Raw genomic sequence first — 14,603 nt, 5'->3', positions numbered from 1 at the left:
GAGTACACTTAAAAAGTGGTTACCATGATAAATTTAATGTTATGTACTTTTTACAAAATATCCCCTGTGCTCTAATATTGGAAAGAACTTGAGTAATGAAGCACGCCACCTCAAGAAACCAAACACGCGCGCTGTAGAAACGGCAGGCGCACGTAAGCACTTGTCTCACTGGATGGCGAGCTCCTCAGCCTCCGACACGGTGATCAGACTTTGCCCGATTCACAGACCAAGACAGACTCTTCCTCTGACCCAAGAGCCAACCCAGTGCCTGTCACTGCTCCCAACAGGGCGCAGCACCACGTTGAGTCTCTTCATTCCCCAGATGCTCGCTGGGTCATTGATTTTAGCCCCTTTTCAGTACCCACTTAACAACAAAGCAGTAAAGCTAATGCTCTCCTCTATGTTTCTCTTCTTGGAGAAGCAACCTCCGGATTGAGCCCCGTAGACAAGCCTGCAAACGCACCTGTCCCGCGCCCAGGTTTCCTCTTCTGTGGGCATGTGGTCCAGGGAAGTCTTTCAAGTTTTGTTAAGCTTTCAGACAGATAAGAAAGTCGGGGACTGGCGCACGTTAGCTTTATTAAAGGGAGGGTGAAAGCACATCCCAGTCAAAGGGCACCCAGATGAACTGTCAAGGGGGAGATTGGCCAAAAGGTGTGGTTAGTAACTGCCCTGTAGTTTACATCTCAAGAGCCTTCGAGGTTAAACCGCCTGCTCTGCTGAGCCGTGAGGTCATGGTGAGTGCTGAAGTTTACTCTCAAATTCACTCTCTCCTTTTCCTTCCCTCTCGTCCCTTCCCTCTTTCCGTCTCTCAAATCAATCCAGGTTCTCCCAGGGTTCAATTTATCCTCTAGATAAAAGCAGAGCTCTTTTACGAAGTACATTCAAGCCATTCAGACTGCAGGGTTCTAGTTCAGAAGTTACAATTTCAGATGTGCCTCAGTTATGGGAAATGGCCACGTAACCCCTACGTCAGTGTGCCCATCCGTGAATGCCTCCGCTAACTTGCTTCATGAAAGACCATCTGTGCTGACATACACCCACCCCCCATGCTTTCCTAACAATCAAAAACGAGCCAACCTGCAGCCCTTTGACTAGCACCCTGCATGTGAGGTTCCTGGGAGGATAAGGAGGATAATTTAATTCACAGAGGTGGTGGTTGGCCTGAGGTCCCTTTAGCTCAGACGGAACAGCGTCTCCCAGAATCCCCTTCCCTGCTTGGCTCTGGGTTAGGGCTGCGTCCACAGGAAAGTGTGCAGGAGACGGAGGGGAGGGACATGCTTCAGGGCAGGTACCGCTGCAGTCCACGCACACTCACCACCTCGTGGCCTCTTGCTGGCTCTGGGCAGCCCCAGGCTCCTGGCTTGTCCGCCCCCGGCTGGAGCTCCTCCTCAGCTCCAGGTCCTGGGCCAGGTTCCTGAGCCGTGCTGGGGGGGGACACGCCAGCAGGTCACCCGTGTCGCTGAGGTCGGAGTTTGGAGTGCTGACTGACTGATGGGGGTCCCAGGGCGTCCTTTCTCGCCCCCGCTGCCTGCCCATCTCCCCCGCTAGGCTGCTGGCCGCTGTGACATCAGGCCCCGCACAGACACAGGGCAGCAGACTCACGTGCACAGGCGGCTCCACCAGCTGCCGCAACTGCGTGTGGTCTCAGCCCCGTAATCAATCCTGTACATCACTTACACGGTTCTACTTCTCGGCTTGAACCCTAAGCAGTCGCCGGAGGAAGTAAGTCAGCAAACACCGCGTGGAAGCTGAAATTCTCTGATCTCACCAAATCCTGCTTTGTGATGGCCTTGGCCTCACTGGATGCTGAAGAGCAGGGTCGTGGCATCCAGACTTGATCTCTCGTTTTCTCTGGGGCCTCCCCGCGCGGCAGCGACCGGGAGGATGACCTCTGTCTCCTTGGGGCCTCTCCCCACAAGCTCACCCTTATCTCGCTCGGTTCTGCTTCTTCCTCTGTGCTCACCAGTGTCCCGCCATGAGCCTGCTGCTTCGTGTCTCCTTAGAGGCCCTTTCTATCTGAAATAAGACCAGTGTATATCAAATCATAATTTCTAATTCCAAATATATAGGTTTTTTTTTTTTTTTCATTTCTCACTGAGCTTTATTTAGCAGTAACTCTGAAAACTTCAGACCCCAGAATCTCTCCTCTGTGGTACAGGGGCTGGCAGTCAACGCCAGCTCTGCTCAGTCAGTCTGACCTTTGAGCAGATCCCTGAATCTCTCAGACCATCCGACCTTTATCTGTAGACAGAAAGAGCTGGAATTGGTGATCTCAAGACCCCTCCAACTTCAGACATTCCATTCAAAATAAACTTCTAAACAACACTCTAAATACACTAGGAGAAGTTTCATCTTTAAGGGAGCTGGAAGTAAATATTTCCAGAAGCAAGTACTTAGACTTTTGTATATTTTCAAACACACATCAAACACACGTAGCTGTAATGAAAGCTTTTTCCAGAATGAAATTTGCTCAGAGAAAATTTAATATTCAATCACTGTTACTAAATTTACTCTAATTTTAGCATACTATTTACATAGTCTTTGATCCTTTATTTTTATTTTGATAATCTTTTCTTTTTTAACGTATACTGTCGCAATCCTATTTGGAAGTGTGTGACAATATAAACGTAAGGAGATAATTAAAAGGTCCTAGTAGCTCTAACTGAAAAGCAATTCAGGTTAAAACTCCTTTACTGTGCCACCTGGAAACAGAAAGTTAATGCATTATATTAATGTTGCTGGAAAGAATACAGCTCTCAAAGGACTTCCAGGAAGTGAATTAAGTTTGGGGGAAAAACACGCATGAAGGCTTTGCTGATTTGACCAACTTCACGTGGAGTGAAAGAGCTTCACTCTTTGTTTCACAAGAAAAGCCCCTCGTCTGCCTGGGTCCCCCACTCCACCTCACTGTGTGTGAGGGATGTCGAACACTCCTTTGTGTCTCGTCCCCTCAACAAGGACCAGGGTGTATGCCCCTCACCGTATCACCAGCATCTGTGCCCAGGAACTGCCAGATCCCTGCTCCTAAACCAAACCCAGGGGCCAGATCTCTGCTCCCTACAGACGGGTGGCCCAGGTGTTGGCTGCCTGACTTTACCTGAGCCTATTTCTTGTGGACAAGGAAGGGTAACTCAGAGGGTAAAACTAAGAGCTCAGAGAGCAGAGTCAAGAGCCGTGGAATTACATGGAAGCATCCTAAATGTCCATCAGTGGAGGAATGGATAAAGAAAATGTGGTACATATATACAATGGAATATCAGCCATAACAAAGAACAAATAATGCCATTTGCAGTGACATGGATGGACCTAGAAGTTGTCACACTGAGTGAAGTCAAAGAAAGACAAATATCATATGATATCACTTATATGTGGAATCTAAAAAAATGATATAAATGAACTTATTTACAAAACAGAAATAGAGTCACAGATGTAGAAAACAAACCTATGGTTACCAAGGGGGAAAGGGGTGAGGGATAAATTAGGAGACTGGGACTGACACATACACACTACTATATATAAAATAGATAACTAATAAGGACCTACTGTATAGCACAGGGAACTCTACTCAGTACTGTTAATGAGCTATATGGGAAAAAGAATCTAAAAAAGAGTGGATACATGTATATGTATAACTGATTCACTGTGCTGTACACTGAAACTACCGCAACATTGTAAATCAACTAAACGCCAATAAAAGTTAAAAAAAAAAAAGAATGTAACAAGTGAATGTCCACTATAAAAAGCCTGGGAAGCTCCAGGTAGAAGCAACTTCCTCTCCCACTCCAACTCCCAGGAGGAGAGAGGGGTTGAGGGGTGCGGTGAGGATGGCCTGAAAGAAAATGGTCTTGCAGCTGTGGGAGGGTCAATGCCACTACTAGCGCAGGTGGGGCAAAGCCCCAAGGAAGAACACCCCATGTGGCCGGGCCAGCCTCTGGGAGCTGCCCTAGATGGAGATGACCTCAAATCAGAATTTCCAGGAGTCTATGTGATCAGGCCAGCCTAAGGACGTGGAAGGTTATAAAGAAGCCCTCCCCCTGGCAGATGGAAGCCCCTTGAAAAAAAAAAAAAAAGGAGTTAAAAAAAAAAGAGCCACAGAATTGCTATTCCCAGACAGCAGTAGCCCCGGGCCCTAATAAGAAATTAGTGACACGTGCCTTGCTGGTCTCAGAACGGCTGTGGCCCAGTGGCTGCTGTGTGTCTCCTGCTTGCCCCCTCTTTGAATGGGAGTGTCTACTGCAGTCACCCCATGCCTGCGCCTCCACCATGGGACAGATCACCAACCCCTTCAGCTCACAGGCCTTCAGATTGAGAAGGATCGTACTCAAGGAGCTTGGCTTGAGGAACCAGACCCAGGGTGCCTCATTTGCACCTGGGCATTGAGGCTGAACCTGACTTCATAATGCTGTGAGACTTCTCTGTAGGTGTTTGGAAGGAGTAAAGTATTTCGCATGTGGCAGGAATGTAAGCAGTTGTGGTCAGAGGATAGATTGTGTTTTAAATCACGACCCCAGATTTCTTCATCACTTCTCCCACTGAAAAGTGGTGTCTATGTCCTCTCCACGTGATTCTGACCAGGGGCTTGGGACTTCTAGAACGAGGAGAGTGTGGCAGAAGTAATGCTAAGTGACTCCCAAGGTTAGGTCAGAAAGGGATCTGCAGCTTCCACTTGCTTCTCTGGGGATTCTTGCCCGTGGATCCCAGCCACCACGCTGTGAGGAAGCCCAAGTTGCCATATGGAAGGGTCATGTGTAGGAATTCAGGCCAAGAGCCCCAGCTGAAGTCCCACAGCAAGACGTGTGGGTAAGTCTTTACATCATTCCAGCCCTAGCTGTCAAGTCATCCCAGCTGAGGGCCCAGACAGTGTGGGCCAGAGACAAGCCATCTCCGCCATGCCCTTTGCAAATTCCTGACACTCAGAATTCACGAGCTTAACGCATAACTTCTGTTTTACACCATTAACTCTGGGATGGCTTATTCTGCTGCGGTACAAAACTGGAACCGCCCGTGTGCATTCCCGTCCCTGCTGTGGCTACAGGGGCTTCATGCCTCAACCAGGACTGGAGACGGCAATGCCCTTGGGTCCTGCTCCTCTCCTGCCTTGCTGACTGTCCCCCATCACCACGACAACGCATGAAGCTGAGATCCAGACGCTGTCGCTGCCCTTACCAGCTCTGATTTTACATGTCAGACTGCACTGCCTTACGGATGAAACCCAAGACAGCACAAACGCCGTGGTGAGTAACATGATTATGACTAAGGAAATAAGGAAAAGGAAAGCACAGTCCAACAGTTAACACTTGGCAATATGGCCTGCTGAGCTGGGCCTAAGACTTCTGAATTTTTTGTTTTGTTTTTATCTGTCCTGGCACCTCTATGCAGAAAGTTACATTACATCTCCAGTTTCCTGTTGGTCTAGGACAAGGGCCGATGGCCAGTGTATGGCGAGCGTCTGGCAAATCCCCAGCTGCACCGGGCAGAACTCCAGGCCAGATAACCACTGCCCCAGACCCCCCTCCACACAAGCCAGGGCTCCCCACCAGGGAGAGAATGCAGCCACAGCAATACTTCCTCACACATTCAAAATTCCCGGTCAACCCCTACCACGCCTTCTACACGCTCGGTCCTCAGTCTCCTTTGCGTCCGAGATCTCAAGGCTTCATGGAAGTGAGACGTTCTCCTCAGAAAATGGAACCTGGCACACAGCCCTGTGCCTCATTCTACCAGCCAAAGCCACCAGCTCTTCCTACTGAAAAGCCATGTGTCACCCATGTCCCACAGAAGCCCTCAAATTCACGACAGCAATGCCACCAAGAAGACCCAGGGTCAGGGAGGGCTGCGGAGTAATGAAATAACCGCCAGGTTCACTAGACTGCCAGCTGCTAGGTGGTGTGGCAGCAACTCCTTCCCACTGGCCTGACATCTTGGATGTCATGTCCTGGAACTGGTGACAAGGCACCTGTGGGGGGCAGTGTGGCCACCCGGGCAGTGGGTGGTGAGACCAGGGAGAGAAAGTGGGAATGCATGGATGGATGGTGGACCCTGTAGCGAGAGCTGATTCTTTAGGTTGATGTGGTTGGTGTAGAGATTTTAAACAGAATTTGGGGGACTTCCCTGGCAGTCCAGTGGTTAAGACTTCGCCTTCCAATGCAGGGGACGCAGGTTCGATCCCTGGTCGGGGAACTAAGATCCCACATGCCTCAGGGCCAAAAAACCAAAACATAAAACAGAAGCAATATTGTAACAAATTCAATAAAGACTTTAAAATGGTCCAAGACAAATGAACAGAATTCGGAAAAGACCAGGTTATTTGACCACAGACCAAGCCCTTGGCCTCCACAAGGTCTTGGGTTTTTATTTGCTTTGCTTTCACTAATGTTTCTTTACTTTCCAAGAACTTCAGAAGAGGGTAAGGGAGTGGGGGAGGAAGGGAGTGGCAGATCAAGGAGAATTTAAGTCCTAGATCTGAACTGTGAGATCCTAAGGTACTGTCGGTTTTAAAAAGGTGTCCCACTTCCAAGAACCCAGTTCTGTAAATAGTTTTCAGAAGTCAGGAGACTTGCAGAGATTTAGCTTGGCTGACAAAATTTCCATTTGCCTCTTCCATATTTCATAGTGCACTCTCCTTGGTTTTCAATCTCTAAAATTCCAAATTAATGTGGACATCGCTTCTAGCAAATGCAGTCAGAGCTGTCCTGCCACCACCAACGGGCAATCATAAAGCCAAAGGAAGAAAAAGAACAACTCAGCACAGCTTCCAGAAACCAGAAGCTTTCTCATCTCGCCCCCTTTCAACCCCATCCTGCCTCTTCCCACGTGTCTCAATCTACTGTCATGATTCAGCTGCAAATATACCTAACAGGAAACATCAGCTCCAATCCTATTCTGTCATCACTCAAAAACCACCACGGTTTGGTCAGAGTAGAAAATACAATGAACACTTGTGAACACAAACTACACTCAAGGATTCTTACGCTCCCAACCGGTTCAGCTACACAAGCTTCTAAATGGGGAGAGTCTAAACCCGGCTCCCGGCCTGATGGTCATCAGGTCTTGCTGCCTTGGCTTCCGCTCTAGGCCAGAGCTGTCCATTGGAATGTAATGTGGATTGCAAATGTGAGCTGCATATAAAATTTTAAATTTCCTAGTAGCCACATTTAAAAAGTCAAAAGCACATGAAATTAATTTTCATAATACCTTTTAATCTAATATGTGAAAATATTATCATTTCAATGTAATCAATATGTTGCAACATGTGGCTCGTGTGCAGATAAGCTTGTCCTTATGTTTATGACTAAATATGTTCCTTTCTAAGGGAAAGTGCCTCTCCTGGGTCAGGCAGCTGAAATGGGAACCCCTGTTCCCTGGGAGTGAGCTTGTCAGGTAAAATACAAGACACCTAGTTAAATACGGATTTCAGATAAACGATGAGTAATTTTTTAGTATAAGTACATCCCAAGTATTGAACGGGACAGACTTGTACTACAAAAAAAAATTTTCGTTGTTTATCTGGAATTCAAATTCAGCTGGGCTTCCTGTATCCCTATTTGGTAAATCCAGCAACCTGAAAGGCATGATTGGAACTGAGTCCCTCTTTAGCTAAAAGAGAGCACGTTGGTGGTGAGTGAGCACAGCTTCCTCCCATCAGGGGCACAGTTAGGGTGAGGGGACGGGCCAGCCGAGGTAGGAAGGGCGCAGGTGCCCTCTACCTTGGCCCAGCACAGACAGGAAGGCACTGGTGACCCCACAAAAGACAGACGGCAAATGGAAGCTGAGGAGATGTGGCCGGTGCTGGGGGCAGCAGGAGGTGACGGTGCCCAGGAGGTCAGGGCAGGCCTGCTGGGGAGGATGGCGTGCAGGGTGAGAAGCACCATTACCAAGGAGGAGTGGTGAGCGCACCTGCAGGAAGGTGTGCAGCTGAGCAGCAGGGGGCGCTGGCGCTCTGCAGCTACTCCTCTCCACCCTTCCTTCTTCCCTGTCCATGAAATTTACAAAATATCTGTATATCCCTTATGAATAAACATTTCGCAAGACCTTGATCTTAACGTGGCATCTGCAGCCTTCCGACTTGCTATGGATTTTTCTTTACCGATAAAATTGTCTTTTATTTTTATTTTATGTACTAAGAGCCCTCGCAATGGGTGAGGAGAGAGAAGTATTGAGTTTGTTTAATTTATTAGATACTCCTTGGTGTGCTCCAAGTGAGAGGGGTGAAATATGCCCCTCAAATTTCTAAAATTCCTAACAATTCCAAACCAACACAGTTGCTGGTTAAAACTAAGGGGCATGGGGGTCACGGAACTTTGGGGGAGATGTGTTTCAGGTTGGCTGGGTGTTGAGCACTTGTAAGGCTCAGAGGTAAGATCCAGAGTGTCTGATACAGTAGGTCAGGGTGGGAACTTGAGAATTTGCATCTTTAACCACTTCCCAGGTGATGCAAACACTGCTGGTCGAGGGACCACACTTTGAGAACCACTGCCTTAGACAGTGAGAGTTTCCAGAGAAATTTAAACAGAGACATCTGCTCTGTTCCATAGTTAAGAGTTTCTCACATTAGAAACCCAGAGAACAACCCGCAGATAAGCAGAATAGCTCTCCCACAACTAAGGATGTAAAGAAAAAAACCACGTGGAGACGTGTAGGAGAGACAGAGATGCAGTCTCGTCAGGACCCGCACCCCTGACGAGTGACCCAGAGCAGGAGGGGACATCACGAACGTGGAGTCCTCCCTGGGGAGCACACGTCAGGCACCCCAGCCCTGGGGACCTGCACCAGGAAGACGAGCTCCCATATCATCTGGATTTGAAACCAGCAGAGCTACATCCAGGAGAGCTGGGGGGCTATAGGAAACCAAGACTCCACACTTAGTGGGCCTGTGCACAAACTCACTCACTCTGAATCCCAGCTCAGAGGCAGCAGCTTGAAAAGTGTTTGGGTCACATGAGAAGGAGATTCATTGACTAAGTTTAGGGCAAGTGCCAAAGGGGCAGGATCTGTTGAAACTTTCTCCAGGGACCAAAGCGCTGATGGGTGACATTTTTAAAAATTCTCCCTCGGGACTTCCCTGGCGGTCCAGTGGGTAAGAATCCGCCTTCCAATGCAGGGGACGCGGGTTTGATCCCTGGTCAGGGAACTAAGATCCCACATGCACGGGGCAACTAAGCCCACGCCGCCAACTACTGAGCCCGCACACCTAAACTAAAGAGCCCGTGTGCTGTAAACTACAGAGCCCACATGCTCTGGAGCCCACGGGCCACAACTAGAGAGAAGCCCGTGCGCTGCAACGAACAGCCCATGTGCCATGACTAAGACCCAATGCAGCCAAAAATAAATGAATAAATAAATAAAATATTTAAAAAACAAAAATAAAAATAAAAAATTCTCCCCTTGCCTAGCTGGCCCAGCACTGGCAGGTGCCATTTCCACCATTCCCCACTTATCTTGCTAGCACTGCTTGCCCTGCCACGGCATTCCCCTGTGGACCAGCCCCGCAGGCACCCCTCCAAATTGGCTCCCACCCTGCTACACCCGATGGGCAGCCTCAGCAGGGACCAGTGACCCCCAAAAGAGCCTCCTTCCCTGCCACACCCAGTGGGTGGCCTCAGCCGTGACTAGCATCCCCCCAGGGTGGCTCCCCACCCAGGTCAGCCCCACCCACAAGCATGCCTGCAACTGTTGTGGGGATCACAGCCAGCTGCACTAGGGGCCAACCCCGCTCACTGGCATGCCTACAGCAACCGCGTTACCACCACAACAGGACAGCACACACAGCCCACACACGAGACACCCTTAGAGCACCTGGCTCTGGTGACCTGGGGGAATGGCTCTTCTGTGACCCACAGGAGATATTCTACGTAAGGCCACACATTCAAGACCTGGAGACATAGCTCATCTACCAAATACACAGAAACAAAGAGTTAGTCAAAATGAGGAGACAAAAGAATATGTTCCGAATGAAAGAGCAAGACATAACTCAGAAAAATAACTAAACAAAATGGAGATAAATAATCTACCTGATAAAGAGTGCAAAGAAATGGTCATAAAGATATTTACTGAGCTCAGGAGAATAATGAATGAACAGAGTGAGAACTTCAACAAAGAGACAAAATATGAAAAAGAACTAATCAGAACTGAAGAATACAGTAACTGAAATGAAAAATACACTAGAGGGATCAACAGTAGATTAGATGATGTAGGAGGACAGACCAGAAATCTGGAATACAGGGTAGTGGAAATCACCCAATTGGAGCAGCAAAAAGAAAAAGTAATCCCCCAAAATGAGGACAGTCTAAGGGATTTTGGGGATAACATCAAGCATACTAACATTAACATTATAGGTATCCCAGAAGGAAAAGAGAGAGAGGGAGGGGAAAAAAGATAGAAAACATATTTGAAGAAATAATGGCTGAAAACTTCCCTAACTTGGTGAAGGAAACAGACCCAAATCCAGGAAGCACAGAGAGTCCCCAACAAGATGAACCAAGAGACCCACACCAAGACACATTTTACAAATTAAAATGTCAAAAGTAAAAGATAAAGGGAGAATCTTAAAGGCAGAGAGAGAAAAACAACTAATTACGTACAAGGGAACCTTCATAAGACTATCAGTTGATTTTTCAGCAGGAACTTTATAGGCCAAAAGAGACAGTTGTGATATACTGAAGTGCTGAAAGAAAAAACCTACAACAAAGAATACCCTACCCTACAAGTTTATCATTCAGAATTGAAGGAGAGAGAAAACGTTTCCCAGACAAGTGAAAGATAAACGAGTTTATCACCACTAAACCAGTTTTACAAGAAATGTTAAAGGGATTTTTTTTGAGCAGAAAAATCCATAACTAGAAATAAGAAAATATATGAAATGAAAAATCTCACTGGTAAAAGCAAACATAAAGTAAAGGTAGTAAATCAAACACAAAGCTAGTATGAAGGTTAAAAGACAAAAGTCAAATCAATTATATAAGTACAATAAGTAGTTATGGGATACACAAAATTAAAAGATTTAATATATGATGTTAAAATTTTAAGACAGAGGGGCTTCCCTGGTGGCGCAGTGGTTAAGAATCCGCCTGCCAATGCAGGGGACACAGGTTCGAGCCCTGGTCCAGGAAGATTCTACATGCCACGGAGCAGCTAAGCCCGTGTGCCACAACTACTGAGCCTGCGCTCTAGAGCCCTCGAGCCACAAGTACTGAAGCCTGCATGCCTAGAGCCTGTGCTCTGCAACAAGAGAAGCCACCACAATGAGAAGCCCACGCACTGCAATGAAGAGTAGCCCCCTCTCACTGCAACTAGAGAAAGCCGGAGTGCGGCAACGAAGACTCAACACAGCCAAAAATAAATAACTACAATAAATAAATTTTTTAAAAAATTTAAGACAGGGAGTGAGGGGGTGTAATAAAAATGTAGTGTTCTTAGAACACATTCAAATTTAACTGATCATAAACTTAAAATAGGCTGCTATACACATAGGTTTTTATAAATGTATCTCGTGGTAGCCACAAATCAAAACTGTGTAACAGATACACAAAAAATAAAGAGAAAGGAACCCAAACCTAACACTAAAGAAAATCATCAAACCACAAGAGGATACACCAAGAGATGAAGAAAGGAACAGAGAAGAACTACAAAAACATCCAGAAAATAATTAACATGATGGCAATAAGTACATACCTATCAATAATCACTTCAGATGTAAATGGAATAAATGCTCCAATTCAAACACATAGGATGGCTAAATGAATTAAAAATAAAAATCTGTATGCAGCCTGCAATAGACTCACTTCAGATCTGAAGACACACAGACTGAAAGTGAAGAGATGGAAAAGATATTCCATGCAAATGTAAATGAAAAGAAAACTTGGGATAGCAATTTCATATCAGAAAAAACAGACTTTAAAACAAAGAATGTAACAAAAGACAAATAAGGGCACTACATAATGATAAATGGGTTAACCCAAGCAGAGAATATAACATTTGTAAATGTTTGTGAGCACAAAATAGGAGCACCTAAATACATAAAACAAATATTAACAGACATAAAAGGAGAAACTGACAGTAATACAATAATAGTAGTGGACTTTAATTCCCCACTTAACATCAATAGATAGAGGATTCAGACAGGAACAATAAGGAAACAGTGGCCTTAAATGAAATTTTAAACAAGATTGACTTGATAAATATATACAGAACATTTTATCCCAAAACAGCAGAATACACATTCTTTTCAAATGCACATGAGACATTTTCCAGAATAAATCATATGTTAAGAAACAAGTCTCAATAAATTTAAGAAAGGTGAAATATCAAGCACCTTTTCAACCACCATGCTATGCAACTAAAAATCAAATACAAGAATAAGACTGGGAGGGACTTCCCTGGTGGCACAGTGGTTAGGACTCCACCTGCCAAAGCAGGGGACACGGGTTCGAGCCCTGGTCTGGGAAGATCCCACATGCTGCAGAGCAACTAAGCCCATGAGCCACAATTACTGAGCCTGTGCTCTAAAGCCCGCGAGCCACAACTACTGAGCCCGCGTGCCGCAACTACTGAAACCCGCACACCTAGAGCCTGTGCTCTACAACAAGAGAAGCCACCACAATGAGAAGCTTGCGCACCGCAACGAAGAGTAGCCTCCGCTCGCGCCGCAATTAGAGAAAGCCCACGCACAGCAACGAAGACCTGACGCAGCCAAAAATAAAAACAAATTAAAAAAAAAAAGATCCAACCTGGACCCCAAGACTGCCAGCAGCAAGAAGACCTCATGCTGTGACCCTCCTATAGGGGAAAGTACTTCCCTGAGTGATACCAAGTGAGGAAAGACACTTTGAAGGCAAAAAAGACACTGGCAGTTTCCACAGAATCAAGTTTGTGAGTTAAAATGTTTGTGGGGGCTTCCCTGGTGGCGCAGTGGTTGGGAATCCGCCTGCCAATGCGGGGGACACGGGTTCGAGTCCTGGTCTGGGAAGATCCCACGTGCCGCGGAGCAACTGGGCCCGTGAGCCACAATTGCTGAGCTTGCGCGTCTGGAGCCTGTGCTCCGCAAAAAGAGAGGCCGCAATAGTGAGAGGTCCGCGCACCGCGATGAAGAGTGGCCCCCACTTGCCGCAACTAGAGAAAGCCCTCGCAGAGAAACGAAGACCCAACACAGCCATAAATAAAATAAATAAATAAATAAACAAATAAAAAAGGCATTCCTGCTTAAAAAAAAAAAAAAAAATGTTTGTGGAGATTTACACTGACACCTTGTTAGTAAAACTGTGTTGGCTTCTGCTTGAAGATTTATTGATTCTCTGCCCTTTTAGCTTTTGCTCAAGACCATCTCTCAGAACAGAGGTGCTTATGCAGCATGGTCGCAGGCAAGTTTTTTCAAACCCCTTTGCTATTAATCACCAACCCTAATAAAATCTGGTTTGTTTTTGTTTTACTGACTTAAGAAAAAGAAACATCCAGCATCAGTTTCACACTAGCGGCCACATCTCAGTTCAGACGGGCCGCACTCACTTGTACGGCAGGCACGTGCGGCGAATGGCCTCTCTTTCTGGACCATAAGGCCTTACATTTGATTTCTCAGAGCTTCTGGAGCAACTCTTAGAATCTGCAAAGGCTACTCCAAACGGTGTTATTCAGTTGTTAAAAACAGTATTATGTATTTTGATGGACTTAAAATGACATGTAGATATTAAAGCTCTATATATTTTCACCTGTAAGCATAACGTTTCTTACTGAACACACTGTGGGAAAAATATTTCACCATCCTTTTTTTAACCATTCAGTTTATTAGGGATTTAATAGGGGTGAGTCCTTGCTCTGGACAGAGCTTGCCATCACAATAAGAATGCACAGGACAGGGGCTTCCCTGGTGGCGCAGTGGTTGAGGGTCTGCCTGCCAGTGCAGGGGACACGGGTTCGAGCCCTGGTCTGGGAAGATCCCACGTGCCACGGAGCAACTAGGCCCGTGAGCCACAACTACTGAGCCTGCGCGTCTGGAGCCTGTGCCCCGCAACAAGAGAGGCCGCGATAGTGAGAGGCCCGTGCACCGCGATGAGGAGTGGCCCCCGCTCGCCGCAACTAGAGAAAGCCCTCGCACAGAAATGAAGACCCAACACAGCCAAAAATAAATAAATAAATAAATAAATAAATTTTAAAATAAATAAATTAATTAATTTTTTTAAAAAACCGCCGTGGGAAGAGATTCCAGTGTAAATATGGACATGGACAAAAGAACAAAGAGTGTCACTCATCAGCCCCTTTTACAATTGCAAACAATTGTCTCTACCAACTTGAGTCATAATTGCCTAAAACTGGAAGCAACCAAGATGCCCTACCATAGGCGTATGGATAAACAGACTGTGATGCATCCAGACAAAGGAATGTAAGACAGCGTAAAAAGAAGCCGCAGAAAGATGTGGCGGAATCTTAAGTGAATATTGCTGGGTGAAAGAAGCCAGTGTGGAAAAGCTGTATTGCCTAGTCCAAATATAGGCCATTCTGGAAAATCCAAAACTATATGGATAGTAAAATGATCGGCGGTTGCCAGGGGTTCTGGGAGGGGAGGAACGAAGAAATAGGAGGGGCACAGGGGACTTTTAGGGGGAGGAATGGGT

Source organism: Balaenoptera musculus, chromosome 12, assembly GCF_009873245.2.
Source record: "Balaenoptera musculus isolate JJ_BM4_2016_0621 chromosome 12, mBalMus1.pri.v3, whole genome shotgun sequence".
Taxonomy (NCBI): domain Eukaryota; kingdom Metazoa; phylum Chordata; class Mammalia; order Artiodactyla; family Balaenopteridae; genus Balaenoptera; species Balaenoptera musculus.
The sequence above is the reverse complement of the archived record's forward strand: the minus strand, read 5'-3'. Positions refer to the sequence as shown.